At 43.2% G+C, this 16,073-nt stretch overlaps 1 protein-coding gene across 1 annotated transcript in view; it reads right to left on the bottom strand.

Annotated features, from left to right (window-relative positions):
* Positions 1 to 16,073, bottom strand: part of LOC132379981 (synaptogyrin-2-like) — a 54,665-nt gene that overhangs the window by 27,429 nt on the left and 11,163 nt on the right. The gene's annotated exons all lie outside the window — the stretch shown is intronic.

Raw genomic sequence — 16,073 nt, 5'->3', positions numbered from 1 at the left:
TTTAAAAGAATTCAAAACCGCTTTCAAACAGTTCGAGGTCAAGATTGATCAAATCAACGACAAGGTGGGCAAACATGCCCAACACTTATCTCGCATCGATTCGACTTCTGAAGATTTAGAAAGTCGTGTTTGATACTTGGAGACTCTCTGTTCCAGCTTGGAGGAAAAGTGTAACAAATTCCTTTTCAAAACGGTGGATCTCGAAAATCGCAGCAGACGCTGCAATCTTAGAATTCTTGGATTGCCAGAGGCCACCGAACAGGGATCAACAGTGAAGCTTTTCGCCGAGTTTCTCTGTGAGATATTCGGGAAAGATTTGCTCCCGAACCTGCCTGAGCTCGAACGGGCACACCGGGTCCATGTTCCCGCCAGAATTCTGGGCAAGCGCCCGCGACCAGTAATCTTGTGCTTCCATCAATACCAGGTAAAACACCGTCTGATCGTAGAGGCACGTCGCAGAGGTTCTTTTATTTTCCAGGATACAACCATTCGCTTTCTGGAAGATTTTGCACCCCAGACCTTAAAGATGCGCGCTGAGTTTAAAGGTGCAATGAAAGTGCTTTTTGATCGTGGTTTTAAACCTTCGCTTCGGTCCCCTGCTGATCTACGAATCAAACTTAACACTGGGAAATACAAATGGTTTAAGTCAGCCAAGGAAGCTGAAGCATTTGTGGCAAGTCTTCCGGCTATCCAGTCATCTTCGGAACCCGATCAGACCTCCTAAAATGGTGGATAAGTACTTCTCGTAGTAAAATTACTTTTTCTGGACTCAGACTTTACTTGAATCATTCAGACATTATTCATCGAAACTCTAAGGGCTGTTGACAATCTCTCCCTGGATTTGGTGTGTGTGTAATCTATCTTTTATTGTTGTACAACTTTATCTACAGAGTTCTACAACTGACTTTAACTTGTTTTGGAGGTTTGAAGTCTTCAGTGAAGGCCTTCCTGTTTGTTGGTTCACAGTTTAATTGCCGATCTATTTTTCCTTCTTTTTATATTTATTTATTTTATTATACTTTTTTCTTTTCTTCACCCCCTTTTTTCTAATTTCTGAATTTTTTTCTCTCTTTGTAAATGGTTGATAAATACTCGTCTTGAATTTATAATTTTCCCCTTCCTCTCCTTTTTTTTATCCCTTTTTTTTCCTTTCTCTTACTTTATTCTTCTATAATTTTTTCGCTGGCACGTTAGGTTTGGTCCTCTTCCGATTTTCTCTGTATTAAGTTTTATATTCCTGCAGAAGGTGTTCTAATCTGTAGTTATGTTTTTTAGTGCATAAACTAGTTACTATTTATTATAGTATTTACACAGAACTGCTGTTAATGACACAGATCTGGAAGTTGTATTTGGGTTAATTTTTTTGGTAGAGCTAGCTACTTGTTTTGGGTTGTGTGGGTGGGGTGGGTTTTCTAGTTCCAACATCACTCACTGTATATATTATATCTCTTTATTGCTCAGGACATGTATATGTTTTGATTTTACGAATCTATGTTTACATCTCTGCTCCCAGACTGCTATTGTACTGCTTGACTTTTTATATGCCTTCTGCCTTTTATGCATTAGTAATCGATAATGGCTAGTGCACTTAAATTCGTGAGCTGGAACGTAAAGGGATTGAATCACCCTGTTAAAAGGAGGAAGGTATTCTCAAATATCAAACAACTCAAAGCTGACATTGCTTTCCTTCAAGAAACTCATATTCGTTGTTCTGATAACTCCCGGCTTTTGTCAAGGTGGGCGGGTCAGCATTTTCATTCATCCTTTACCGCTAAAGCTAGGGGTGTCTCCATTCTTATTAACTCAAATATTCCTTTTGAACTCCATAATAATATATCTGATATAAATGGCCGTTTTATTATCGTTTCTGGCAAACTATATAACACTAAAGTTGCACTAGCAAACCTGTATGCCCCCAACTTTGATGATGTTAATTTTTTTGAATGGTTTTTTTCCTCACTGCCAGACTTAAACTCATACTCTCTTATACTGGGTGGTGACTTTAATTGTTGGTTAAATCCCAATTTGGATCGATCATCCTGTTACTAGACCACCTACTAAATCTGCCTTAGCTATCAAATCGTTTCTCTCTAATTATGGTATCTCTGATATATGGCATTTCCTCCATCCTACAGAGAGAGATTATTCTTTTTTCTCACATGTTCACCATACCTTCACCAGAATTGATTATTTCTTACTCGATAACCAACTTATCCCATTTGCCCACTCTTGTGACTATCAGAGTATACTGATCTCTGACCATGCCCCAATTACTCTCTCTCTGAATTTGCCTGGTCTCCCTCAGAGGAATAAACACTGGCGGTTTGATTCAACTTTACTATCGGATGATAATTTTTAAAAATTTATTAAGGATCAGATAACCTTTTATTTTAACACTAATACATCACCTGAAGTGCCATCCCAGATTGTCTGGGATGCCATGAAAACATATCTGAGGGGGCAAATAATCTCTTACACAGCAAATCTCAACAGAAGATCCCGTGCAGATCGATTAGACCTCATTAACCAGATTAAAGAATTGGATCAAATATATGCCCAAACTAAGAACCCTGAATTATACAAGAAGCGTGTTGAACTCCAAACTAAATTTAACCTTCTGTCCACTCAATCTGTCGAACGCCAACTTCTCGAAAGCAAGAGTCGCTTTTACATTCATGGGGGTAAGTCTGGTAAATTCCTAGCCAATCAGCTGAGGCGTTCCAAAGCCAAACAACATATTACAAAGATCCGGAAGGAGAACGGAGACTTTACATCGGATCATTTAGAAATTAATGACACATTTAAAAATTTTTATTCTCGGCTTTATTCCTCTGAATCTCTGAATGACAATATCTCTTGATCAATTTTTACAGAATCTGAATATCCCCTCACTTTCATCTGACTTCAAAGCCAAACTCAATGCACCTATGTCATTAGAAGAAATATCTACTGCAATTTCTGCACTGTCCTCAGGGAAATCTCCTGGACCTGATGGATTCCCTGTAGAATTTTATAAATCATTCTCTTCTCTTCTTTCTCCTCAGTTACTTTCAGTATTATCTGACTCGTTTAATTATGGCAAACTGCCACCCTCTTTCAGTGAGGCATCTATTATTCTTCTTTTAAAAAAGGGCAAAGACCCAACAGAGTGTTCCTTGTATAGGCCGATATCTCTGCTCAATGTTGATGTAAAGATCTTAGCTAAAGTTTTGGCTCAAAGATTAGAAACCGTCATTCCCTCCATTATCTCTGATGACCAAACAGGCTTTATTAAAAACCGTTTCCCTTTTTTTTAAACATTCGGCGTTTATTTAATATCTTATACTCACCTCCAGCTGGGATTCCTGAATGTGTTATTTCCCTCGATGCGGAGAAAGCATTTGATCATATAGAGTGGAACTACCTTTTTGCAGTTTTAGAAAAATTTGACCTTGGCTAAAGTTTCATCTCTTGGATCCAATTGCTGTACCTGTTTCCTACTGCCTCTGTTTTAACCAATTTTCAGAAATCCCAAGTATTTAATCTCAAGCGTGGCACCCGCCAGGGATGCCCCTTAAGTCCCCTTCTCTTTGATTTGGCTATGGAACCTCTGGCGATAGCATTTCGAAACTGCCCTGAATTGACTGGGATTTGGAGAGGGGGTGTTGAGCATAAAGTTTCTCTCTATGCTGATGACTTATTACTCTTTCTCTCAAATCCGTCTACATCCTTACCTCTAATGTTTTCACTTCTTGACCAGTTTAGCCAGATCTCTGGCTATAAACTTAATTTACATAAGAGTGAACTTCTCCCAATTAATAAAGAAGCACAAGAACTAACATTTCATGATCTCCTTTTAAAGTAGTCCATAATCAATTTACTTATCTTGGAATTACAGTTACAAGGAAGTTTAAAGATCTCTTTTGTGAAAACTTTGCCAACCTTTCATATGCTATAAAACAGAGTCTGGTACAATGGTCACCTCTATCTATGTCTTTGGTAGGTCGTATTAATGTTGTTAAAATGTATGTTCTCCCCAAATTTTTATACCTATTTCAATCTATCCCAATTTTTATTCCTAAATCTTTTTTTGATTCCTTAGACTCTATTATTTTGTCATATCTGTGGCAGAATAAGCACTCTAGAATTAATAAAATCCATCTCCAAAAATCTAAAAAAGAGGGTGGCATGGCTTTACCTAACTTTAGTTTATATTACTGGGCAGCTAATATACATTGTGCTACCTTCTGGTCTTTCTTCCATGGCCAACCCGAGTGCCCTAACTGGGTGGTGATGGAGCTGAGCTCCACCAAAGAATTATCTATCTCTGCACTTCTTGGCTCTCCACTCCCTAGTAGTCTGCCCAGATCAATAGCTAATCCTCTTGTTAGACACACTTTGCGTATATGGGCTCAGATCAGGAAATGCTATGGTTTCCAGGGGTTTTCCGTTTCCAGCCCTATTGCTCATAATCACCTTTTTTTACCTACTACATACGATTCAGCATTCCAGGTTTGGTATAGGAAGGGCATTAGACATCTTGAAGATTTTTCATTGATAATCGCTTCGCTTCTTTTCAGCAGCTCTCTGTTAAGTTCAATCTGCCCAATGCTCATTTTTTCAGATATCTCCAAATCCGACACTTTATTGCTCCTTTAATTCCTAACTTCCCTGAAATGCCTACGAAAAATGCTATGGAACTATTTCTTTCCATGAATCTGCTAGGTAAAGGCTTAATATCAATCATCCGAGATAAACTAGCGGCCTTACGATGGGCCCCCATGGATAAAATCAAAATGGCCTGGGAGCAGGATTTAAATATCTCCTTACCTGAGGAGAGCTGGGATTCAGTTCTCAAATCGGTTAACTCAACCTCTCTTTGTGCTCGCCACTGCCTTTTACAGTTTAAGATTGTTCATAGAGCCCATATGTCTAAATCTAAACTATCTCGATTCTACCCCAGCGTTAGTCCGCTCTGTGATAAATGCAAGAGGGGCGTGGCCTCTCTCATCCATATGTACTGGTTCTGTCCTAGCTTGGAGAAATTCTGGAAAGATGTCTTCACTACGTTATTGTGTATTCTAAATCAGCACCTAGAACCAAACCCCTTAATTGCTCTGTTCGGTTTTTGGGACGAGACAGATTTATGTCTGGGTCCGACCAAATGCCGAATATTAACCTTTGCCTCTCTTCTGGCTAGACGCTTGATCCTCCTCAGATGGAGAGATGCTGCCCCGCCCACTCATGCTCAATGGCTTAACGACATCATGGCCTGTTTGGACCTCGAAAAAATTCATTATTCAGTTCTCAATTCGGATCTAAAGTTCCTTAAGGTCTGGGGACCTTTTATCGAGTACTTTCATAATCTTCCTCTTGACTAGGGTTTTTTTTTCTCTTCGGTCCCTTGCTTTCAGCTCCTTTTTTTTCTGGTAGAAGGCATTATTATCCTCTGTTGCTGAGTGTATTCACAGTCTGGGAGTTTGGCTGTCCTGACTTATACTCTCTATATTGTGTTGTGGTTGGTCTGGAGTTGCTATTGTTTTTTCTTGTGTTGTGGGGCTTGGGGAGGACACTAAGCTTACTTGTCTTTAATTTAGGTGCTTTTTTTTTGCTAAATTCACTTCCTTTGTAACATATTGTTATTGTATACTTAATTTTGCACTGTTTTAATGTTCCTCATTGGGATTTGGGGTTTTTAATTTGTAAAATGTTTTGAAAAACTAATTTAAAAAATTAAAAAAAAACAGTACTTTGCTACCTCTTTGTTTGTTGCACTATTTATTTATTACCATGAAATAATTTGATATCTTTGGTCTGCCACAGAACAACAAATTTCATGACAGTGATAATTAACCGTATTCTGGAAAAGGCTGGAATGGATTGGGTGATCTGTACAATGCAGAACCAGCACCACCCACCTAAGCAAGTCACTAGCACTTGAGATCATGTCCACATTGAAGTTTGCTCAAAATGTGTAAAACGGACTTTATATTTTATAATTTATAAAATACAATTTGTTCACATCCTCTGGCAGCATTGACCTCCCACATCATGAAGACCCTGGACAGACTTGTTCTGGAGCAGCTCCAGCCTATGGTTAGGCCACACTTAGACCCCCCCACCCCTCCAGTTCGCCTACCAGCCCCGACTAGAAGTTGAGGATGCCATCGTCTACCTGCTGAACCGTGTCTACGCCCACCTGGACAAGCCGGCGAGCACTGTGAGGGTCATGTTTTTTTACTTCTCCAGTGTGTTCAACACCATCCGCCCTGCTCTGCTGGGTGAGAAGCTGACAGTGATGCAGGTGGATGCTTCCCTGGTGTCGTGGATTATTGATTACCTGACTGGCAGACCACAGTACGTGCGCTTGCAACACTATGTGTCAGACAGAGTGGTCAGCAGCACTGGGGCTCCCCAGGGGACTGTCCTGTCTCCCTTTCTCTCCACCATCTACACCTCGGACTTCAACTACTGCACAGTCTTACCATCTTCATAAGTTTCCTGCTGACTCTGCCATAGTTGGATGCATCAGCAAGGGAGATGAGGCTGAGTACAGGGCGACGGTGGGAAACTTTGTCACATGGTGCAAGCAGAATCATCTGCAGCTTAATGTGAAAAAGACTAAGGAGCTGGTGGTTGACCTGAGGAGGGCCAAGGCACCGGTGACCCCTGTTTCCATCCAAAGGGTCAGTGTGGACATGGTGGAGGATTACAAATACCTGGGGATACGAACTGACAATAAACTGGACTGGTCAAAAAACACTGAGGCTGTCTACAAGAAGGGTCAGAGCCGTCTCTATTTCCTGGGAGACTGAAGTCCTTTAACATCTGCCGGACGATGCTGAGGATGTTCTACGAGTCTGTGGTGGCCAGTGCTATCATGTTTGCTGTTGTGTGCTGGGGCAGCAGGCTGAGGGTAGCAGACACCAACAGAATCAACAAACTCATTTGTAAGGCCAGTGATGTTGTGGGGGTGGAACTGGACTCTCTGAAGGCGGTGTCTGAAAAGAGGATGCTGTCCAAGTTGCATGCCATCTTGGACAATGTCTCCCATCCACTCCATAATGTACTGGTTAGACACGGGAGTACGTTCAGCCAGAGACTCATTCCACCGAGATGTAACACTGAGCGTCATAGGAAGTCATTCCTGCCTGTGGCCATCAAACTTTACAACTCTTCCCTCGGAATGTCAGACACTCTGAGCCAATAAGCTGGTACTGGACTAATTTTCACTTGGCATAATTTACTTATTATTATTTAATTATTTCTGGTTTTATTTTGCTATACTTCTACTCTATTCTTGGTTGGTGCAACTGTAATGAAACCCAATTTCCCTCGGGATCAATAAAGTATGTCTGTCTGTGTGTTTACATAGGGCTGCTAGACTTTGCTTGAGTTATAGAGTCATCTGGCCCTTCAGCCCATCAAATCCACACTGCTCATCTACACTAATCTCATTTGCCCACGTCCCCAGACTTGCTTATGTGTTTGTCTAAATCCCTCTTACAGCTGCAATGTCGTCTGGATTTGTGTCTTTTGTAAAACTCTGAAGCTACTTACTTACTTCCATTGTTTGCATGAATTGTTTTACTTCCCCCTCTCTCTCTCTGCACATGGGATGTTTGATGTGTTTTTTTAAAATGTGCTCTTTTGGGTTTCTTTGTTTTGTGGCTGCCCGTAAGGAGATGAATCTAAAGGTTGCATCATGTATACATACTTTGATAACAAATGTACTTTGAAATCTCCCCTCTCCCACCTTAAACCTATTCTCTCAGTCCAGAAGATGGGCCCGAACCGGAAACATGGACCGTCCATTTCCTCCTGCCTGATCCCGAGTTCCTCCAGCACCTCACATGTTAAACCGATGCCCTCTTATTTTTGATACCCTTAACATTCTGGTGCAAAAATGATTTTGACCATCTATCTCTCTCAGTGCTGGTAGCTACTTCTAAAGAGAAGCTCCAAGAAATACTAGAGAAAGGCAAAGAAATTGCAAAGAGAGGATTGACCATCAACTGCAAGAAGACTGAAAATATGGTTGTCACAAATAAATAAATAAATAAAGAAAAGCGAACTGAAAGCAGGCAACGGAACAATTAAACAAACATGGAATTTCAGTTACTTAGGGAGCACGATAAATCTGGTGGTAGGGCTCATGTTGAAAGTAGGGGGAAGATTAAGAATGCTAAATGCATGTTTGAGCAAGGTACTAAAGAATATCATAATTCCTAATGGTACAAAGCTCAGGTATTGCAATGCTACATTCGTTCCACACTAGCATATGGAAGTGAATGCTGGACAATACCAAAACAAAATGAGGGAAGGCTTGAAGCTGCAGAAATGAGATTTTTTTGGGAAGAATGATGAAAACATCGTGAAGGGACAGAGAAACAAATGAGGAAGTGTTCTGGAGCAGGTTACATGGTCAGCACAACATTGTGGGCCAAAGGGCCTGTAATGTGCTGTAAATTTCTATGTTCTATGAAAAGCCAGAAGAAGAAGAGAGCTGATATCATCAATCAGGAAATGGCAGCTGGAATTTCTGGGACAGGTATAAAGGAAAGAGAAGCTGGAACATCTTGCAGTGAAGGGAAAAAGTGATGGAAGAAAAAATCGTGGTCGACAGTGTTTGACGTTCACGAGTTACATCAAGGGATGGACAGGCAAAAGATTTGAGGAGCTCATCAGAACAATTCAGACTGAAGACAAATGGGAAAACCATGATCGCTCACGTTGTATGACATGGCACGTAATGATGATGATCACCCTCACAATCTTATATACCTCTCACAGTCATCTCTCAGTTCCTTTGCTCCAGGAGAAACAAGCCCAGTCTGAACAACCTTGCTCCATAACTAAACTTCTCCAGTGTGGCAAAATCCTGGTGAATCTTGCCAGTTAAATGCTCCGCTGTTGCCGACTTGGACACAGAACTACCACTTAGACATAAGGCATCTCAATGATAGGGACCCAAACAGTGTAGTCGGGAAGAATTCTTGTGGCCAGGTCCTGGTGTCAGAAAGATGTGGACTTAAGTCTCTCTCGAGCTCAAAGGAAACGGTACATTATCAGAGGAACTCTTTTCTAATTCCATAATAAACTGGAGGTCCCACCTGCTCTCCTATGTAAATAAAGGATCCCAGGACATTGCAGTATTTAAGTAGTGTTAGGCTGGGAAGTGTTGATGTACAAAGACTTGGAGGTTCCAGTGGACCAAAGCAAATGTTAAGGTGTAACAAGTGGTTAATGGGTCAAAGGGTACATTGACCTTCATAGCAAGAGGGTTTGAGTACAAGAACTAAGACTGATTGGTACAGTTAGTCAGGGCCTTGGTGAGATGCTACCTGGTGTATTCTGGGCAGTCTTGCCCAAAAGAGGATACAAATGCCACAGGAGACTGGGAAGTTTCTGCACATTAAGTCAAAGTAGTAGAATTAGGCTATTTGGCCTGTCGTACCTGCCCCACCAATAGATCAAGGCAGATTTACTATCCCTCTCAACCTCATTCTTCTGCCTTCTCCCTATAAGCTTTAATGCCCTTAATAATCAAGAATCTATCTACCTCCACTTTAAGTGTACCCAATGACTTGACCTCCACAGCCGTCTGTGGCGATGAATTTCACTGATTCACCACACAAAAGAAATTCCTCCTCATCTCTGTTCTGTGAGGACGTCCCTCTATTCTGAGGCTGTGTCTCTTGTCCTAGACTTGCCCGCTACAGGAGTCGCCCTCTCCACGTGGCAAGACCCATCTGAGGAAAGATGGGATTGAGAGTTTGCATTTGCTACAGGGGATCTGATTGAAACTTTACCAATTTTAAAGGGAGACAGGATTCAAGATTCAAGTTTATTTATCATGTGCACGTCAGAACATACAGTGCTGTTTGCGTTAACAACCAACATGCACAAGTGTGCACTAACGGCAGCCCACAAGTGTTGTCACACACTCTGGCGGCAACACAGCGTTCTCACAATTCTTGGTAGAACAACATAGAGCACAACAAGCAACAAAATAATTACAGCAAAACAAGCCAGGTGTCCCCACCCACATCCACGCCAATATGGTCCGCTAACCACAAGACTGTCTGCACTCGTCAGCCTTCAGTGGACCCGGATTAGATGGCTGAGTGTCAAGAACAATACCCGAATCTCAGGACACAGGGCAAGGAGTTTCAGACTGAGAAGAGAAACTCACTCACCTCAAAAGGGAAGAGCCAGTCCACAAATTAACAGCTGAAACTCCCATATTACAGCAGTCACTAGACTTCTGAAGTGCCCTATTGGCTCAAAACATATTGGAACATCATGAAAGACTATAAAGTACAAGACTAACACACACACACACACACACACACACACACACACACACAGTGCTGGAGGAACTCAGCAGGTCAGGCAGCATCTACGGAAACGCAGTCTACGTTTCAGACTGAGACCCTTCATCAGGACTGGAAAGGTAGGGCAGAGAAGCCAGAATAAGGTGGTGGGGAAGGGTAAGGCGGATAGCTATAAGGAGATAGGTGAAGCCAGGCAAGGAGAAAGGGGAAAGAAATAAGAAGCTGGGAGGTGATAGGTGGAAATGGTGAAAGGCTGATGAAGAAGGGAACGGATAGGAGAGGAGAAAGGCTTTCTTTCACATCTGCCAGAATGCCAGAGGTTCATTAAGTTGTTTATGAGATTTTACTCTGAAAACTTACACTTTACAATGTAACACACACAAGATGCCAGAGGAACTCAGCAGGCCAGGCAGCAGTTATGGAAAATAGCAAACAGTCGACGATTCGGGCCACGACCCTTCATCAGGACGTCTATAGATGCTGCCTGGCCTGCTGAGTTCCTCTAGCATTTCGTGACACTTTAGAACGTGCACAGTTCCTTCAACAAAATATTATGGCTCACCCAACTATAACCATCACATGAAATTCTCTCAGTAGACTTGTCATAATAGTTTTATAAGGATCCTCATTTGGCAAATTGTGCAAGGCCTGAAATCTAATTTCTTCAGAAGTTAACTTCATTACTACAATTTAATTCTGTTATAACCAATTACAACTCACGGGCTAACAACTCTGCTTCAAAGCCTAAAAGGAAGTTGGATAAGCAAGCTTTAATTCTGAGAAAATAGCATGCACTATTTACTGCCTGAGAAACCGCAAGTCTGTTATTTAGCATGATGGTTCAAATGCCATTAAATAGAGCTTCCACAAAGGTTTATCACTGAGCCCATCTACAAAGAACACTGCCGCAAGAAGGCAGTGTCTATCGTGGAGGACTCAACCGTCCAGGCCGTGTTCTCTTCTCACTCCTGCCATCATGAAGGAGGTACAGGAACCTTAGGTCCCATGCCACCAGGTTCAGGAACAGTTATTACCCTACAACTATCAGGCTCCTGACCAGTAACTTGGAAAACCTCACTCATCTCAACTCTGAACTGATTCCACAAGCTACAGACACACTTTCAACGACTCTATACTCGTGTTTTCAGTATTATTTATTTACCTTTTTTTTCCCCATAATTTGTCTTCTTTTACACATAGGCTGATTGTCAGTCTTTGCTCATGTGTGGTTTTTATTCTAATGTACTTCCTCATTTTCCTGTAAGTTCCTGAAAAAAAAGAATCCCCCAGGTGGTATATGGGGTGGCAGGGTAGCATAGTGGTTAGCACAACACCTTACAGTACAGGAGACCCAGGTTCAATTCCCGCCGCTGCCTGCAAGGAGTTTGTACGTTCTCCCCGTGACCGCGTAGGTTTCCTCCAGGTGTTTGGGCTTCCTCTCAGTCCAAAGACGTACCGGTGGGTAGGTTAATTTGTCCCGTGATTAGGCTCAGATTAAATCAGGGTGTTGCTGATCGGTGTGGCCTGAAGGATCAGAAGGGCCTATTCCACACTGTATATCAATAAGTAAATAAATGTGTACGTTGAGCTTCAAAAGTTATTCAAAGCCTCAGAATGACTGCCATTGTTCATTTGTGAGGAACCATTGAACAATCTCCCTCGTGCACAGGACAGTAGATTTGAAACCTGACCTTCGCTCCTAACCTGTGACCACAGCTCAACTCCTCAGAGAGATTACAAGTCCCCAACACACTAAGCTGTTTCATTTGCACCTTGTTTCACCGAAACGTTGCTTTTCCCAGTCCTGGCTCGACGCACCGCGCCTCGGCTGTGACTGGTCAATCAGTCAGACACTCAGCTGCTCAAGTATGCCAGTCCTTGACCGAGCCCACCACTAAGCCCATGCATGCCAAGTGACAGATGCCAGCTATGCGTCACTCCACTCCGGTCCTGGACTCCAGCAGAGGAGCCCAAAGGAGCTGGAATTCCACCGGCAAACTTGTCCCTCCCATCCTGCACCAATCAGGCGCATCACGGAGGAAACGGCAAACAACTGAGCCAAGTTTAAATGCTTATTTCAATCTACTGCATATAGGGAAGGTAGGCAAAGCTCCTCCTCGTGCCTTGTTTGGCACAGCGGGCAGCAACCCTGCTGTTTCTTTAGCTTTTGTCTGTTTTACCAGGCCAAGTTGCTAGCTCAACGATGGAAGGTACGCAAGGAGCTGGTCGGATTCGAATCCGGGACCAATCGCCTCAGAGTGTGGACATGGATACCATGGCATCGTCGGCACAGACAGTATATTCTTCTTGCCGTAATAAAATATTAACTTCTTCCTTTAATTGTTCATATCAATATTAATAGTTATTAAAGTTATGAATCTGAAAATTAAAAATATTACAAGACCTTTACAAACTATCTGTAGGAGGAAGTCGGAGGGGGATTGTCGAGCACCATCCAAGAAAAGGAAACAATGTTGTTCCAGGTCAAAACATTGCACAGGGATTCAATTTGTCGGCAATTCCTTTTCTCTCTCAGATGCTGCTCGATGTGCTGAGTCGCTCTGGCAGATCGCGTGCTGCTCCAGAATCCTGCTTCTGCAGTCTCTCGAGTCCACAAAGTCTACAGGAAGCTCCCCTGGCATTGCACATTTCCCAGGACTCGCAGGGTTTCACGGGCAGAACTACGACAACTGGGCCCCAGTTGCTTCACCAGTTGAATGCACAGGCTGGTTTGTTTAATCCCTTCGTCGGGTCTGCGAGGAGGTGGGGGAAATGGCCAAAGAGCAAAATCTAGCTTGATGTTTATAACGTGAACACAAGAGATTCTGCAGATGCTGGAAACCTTGAACAACACACACAAAATGCAGGTCAGATAGGGAATCATTTCAGACAGTCAACATTTCAGGCTGAGACCCTTCGACAAAGCAGGAAAGGAAGGGGGAAAAGGCTAGAATAGGGCGAAGGAAGGGTTATCTTTTGTACCTATGCTCTCAGTGCAACCTCCTCTACACCGGTGAGATACGACACAGATTGCTGAACCACTTTGTCGAGAACCTCTGCTCTGTATGCCATAGAAGGCAGGATCTCCTGCCGGCTACCATTCCAATTCGGCTTCCCATTCTGACGTGTCTGTCTATGGCCTCCTCTACTCCCATGATGAGGACAAACTCAAGATGGATGGACCTCAAATTCCATCTGGGTATCCTCTGGTTGATGGCATAAACATTGCTTTCTCTAACTTACAATAATTTCTTCTGCCCCCCCCCCCACCTTTTTCCTTTCTCTGTTCTGGTTACCCTTTCACCCCTTCTATCCTCCTCTTCACCTGCCTATCACCTCCCTCTGGTGAACCCCCTCCTTCCCTTTCTCCCATGGTTCATTCTCCTCTCCTATCAGATCCCTCCTTCTTCAGCCCTTTACTTCTTCCACCTATCACGTTTCAGCTTTTTACTTCATTCCCCCCCCCCACCCACCTTCCCCCTCACATGGTCTCACCTGTCACCGGCCAACTTGAGTTGCTTCCTCTCTTCCCCCTGCCCCCTCCCCCCCGGTCTTATTCTGGCTTCTGTCAGTCCTTTCTAATCCTGGTGGAGGGTCTTGAAACTTTGACAGTTTATTCCCCTCCATAGACGGTGCTTGACCAGCAGAGTTCTGATTGTCTAACAACCCATCAGAAGAGAACGAAAATAAATGCATAATATTCCTCAACACCACAGTGAGCTTTCCTGTCAGAGGTTGCTCAGTTGACAAGAGTGGCACAACAGCAAGCTTCTAGCTCGGAGTTTGAGCAACATGCACTCCACGTGACATCTCCATCTTGGTTTACACACAGCATGGTACACACACTGCATGCATGACTCGGCATTGAACACAAGCCAAACAATGCAGGCTGAATGTAATGCATCTTCTAGGCGTAAAGCGAATCAGATACAGGAGCTCATTTACATTAACTCTAAAGTTGAGAAGTCCTCAAGATTAATTGGAAAATTAGCTGGAGAAAACTTGTATCACTCCATACCTAATCCCTCCCTACATGTCGAACGGGCTGTAGGGTTGTGATTTGTTGCTTTAAATGAATAGAAATGCTATAAAAAGGAAGGATTGTGAAATAGGGGACGTCCCAGGGAACTTTGCACAATTAGGCTTCACGCCATCCTGTCAAACACTGAGATATAGACAGCAGAGCCACTGTCTTCAGCTCCAGGTTTGAATCTAACCGTGGGTGCTGTCTGTGCAGAGTTTGCAACGGCTTTCTTCTGGGTACTCCAGTCTCCTCTCGCATGCATTGCAGGTGAGAGAGGGTAGGTTCAAGGCGGATATGAGGGGCAAGTTTTTTTTTAAGCTCAGAGAGTTGCGGATGCCTGGAACACACTGCCTGGTGTGGTGATTGAGGCAAATACATTAGAGGATTTTAAGAGACGTTAAGATAAGCACATAAGGAAGATGGAGGGATATAGACAAGGTGTAGGTGGGAGCAATTAGTGTTCGGGTTTTTTTAAACTTGCTTTTTATCTGGTTCAGTACAATATTGTGGGCTGAATGTCCTGTTCCAATAACGCACAGGTGAGTAGGTTAATTAACCACTGCAAATTGCCCCAAGTGTGGTGGTGAGTGATAGAATCTGAGGGGGCAGGGAAGAATTGATATGACAGTGGGTGGGGGAAAAGAGTTGATGTGACAGTGGGGAGAATAGGTTACAGGGAAAATTACCGGGGAATAATATTTTGCTATAAGCCAAGAAAGACTCAATGGGCCAAATGGCCTCCTTCTATGGTCATCATCATCAATGTGCCGTGTTGTATGATGTGGGCGATCATGGTCTTTGACCATGTTTCTTCTTGGCAAATTTTTCTACAGAAGTGGTTTGCCATAGCCTTCTTTACAAGACGGGTGACCCCAGCATTACCAATACTCTTCAGTGATTGTCTGTCTGGCATCAGCGGTCACGTAACCGACACTCGTGATATGCACCAGCTGCTCATATGACCATCCACCACCTGCTCCTATGGCTTCGCGTGACCCTGATGGAGGTTGGAGGGGCTAAGCAGGTGCGACATCGTTTGCCCGAGGGTGGCCTGCGAGCCAGTGGAGGGAAGGTGCACCTTACAGCTCCTTTGGTAGTGATGCATCTCCACCCCCGCCACGGTATTAAAGAAATTTACTCCTGTAACGTTGGAAGAGAAGCAGACAGCAATAACTGCTCACAGTGACAAGTACTGAGATAAAATATAGTTAATGCAAGTTTCAGGAGGCAGAGAAGGCCTGCTTGCAAAGGCCTTGAACGGAATTGGCGCTTACAAAAGGTGTCATGATGAACTCACTGCAGTTATCAGAAACAGAGGCGAGACTGTATTACTATAGAAACCGGAAGAAAGAACAACAGTTCCCAAGTCAACCCTATTCCTGTTGGCACCACTTCCATTTCCTACCATTCAGCATACGTTTCAGTGTGAGGGGATAATGGTTGAGAGGCAAGCTATAGAAGCGGGTGGGGAGAGTGTACAATGTATTATTAGTAATTCTGACTCCTTAATAGTCCAACTGGGAATGAAGCTGGTATTAGGCAGAATCAGAACCATTGATCCCAATTATTAGATAGAGCCTTGGCTCAGGGGCATTCCCTTTATTCCACATCAGGGTTATGGAGTTAAGCATCATTCCAAAGTCTCAGGCACATCATCTAGCCTAGCACTCAAGCCTGGTACTGAGGGAATGCCACATTGCCATAGATAGCCACCTTTCAGATGAGACATTGAA

Source organism: Hypanus sabinus, chromosome 23 (assembly GCF_030144855.1).
Source record: "Hypanus sabinus isolate sHypSab1 chromosome 23, sHypSab1.hap1, whole genome shotgun sequence".
Lineage (NCBI taxonomy): Eukaryota > Metazoa > Chordata > Chondrichthyes > Myliobatiformes > Dasyatidae > Hypanus > Hypanus sabinus.
Note: the sequence above shows the minus strand (reverse complement) of the source record. Positions and strands in the feature narration are given on the sequence as shown.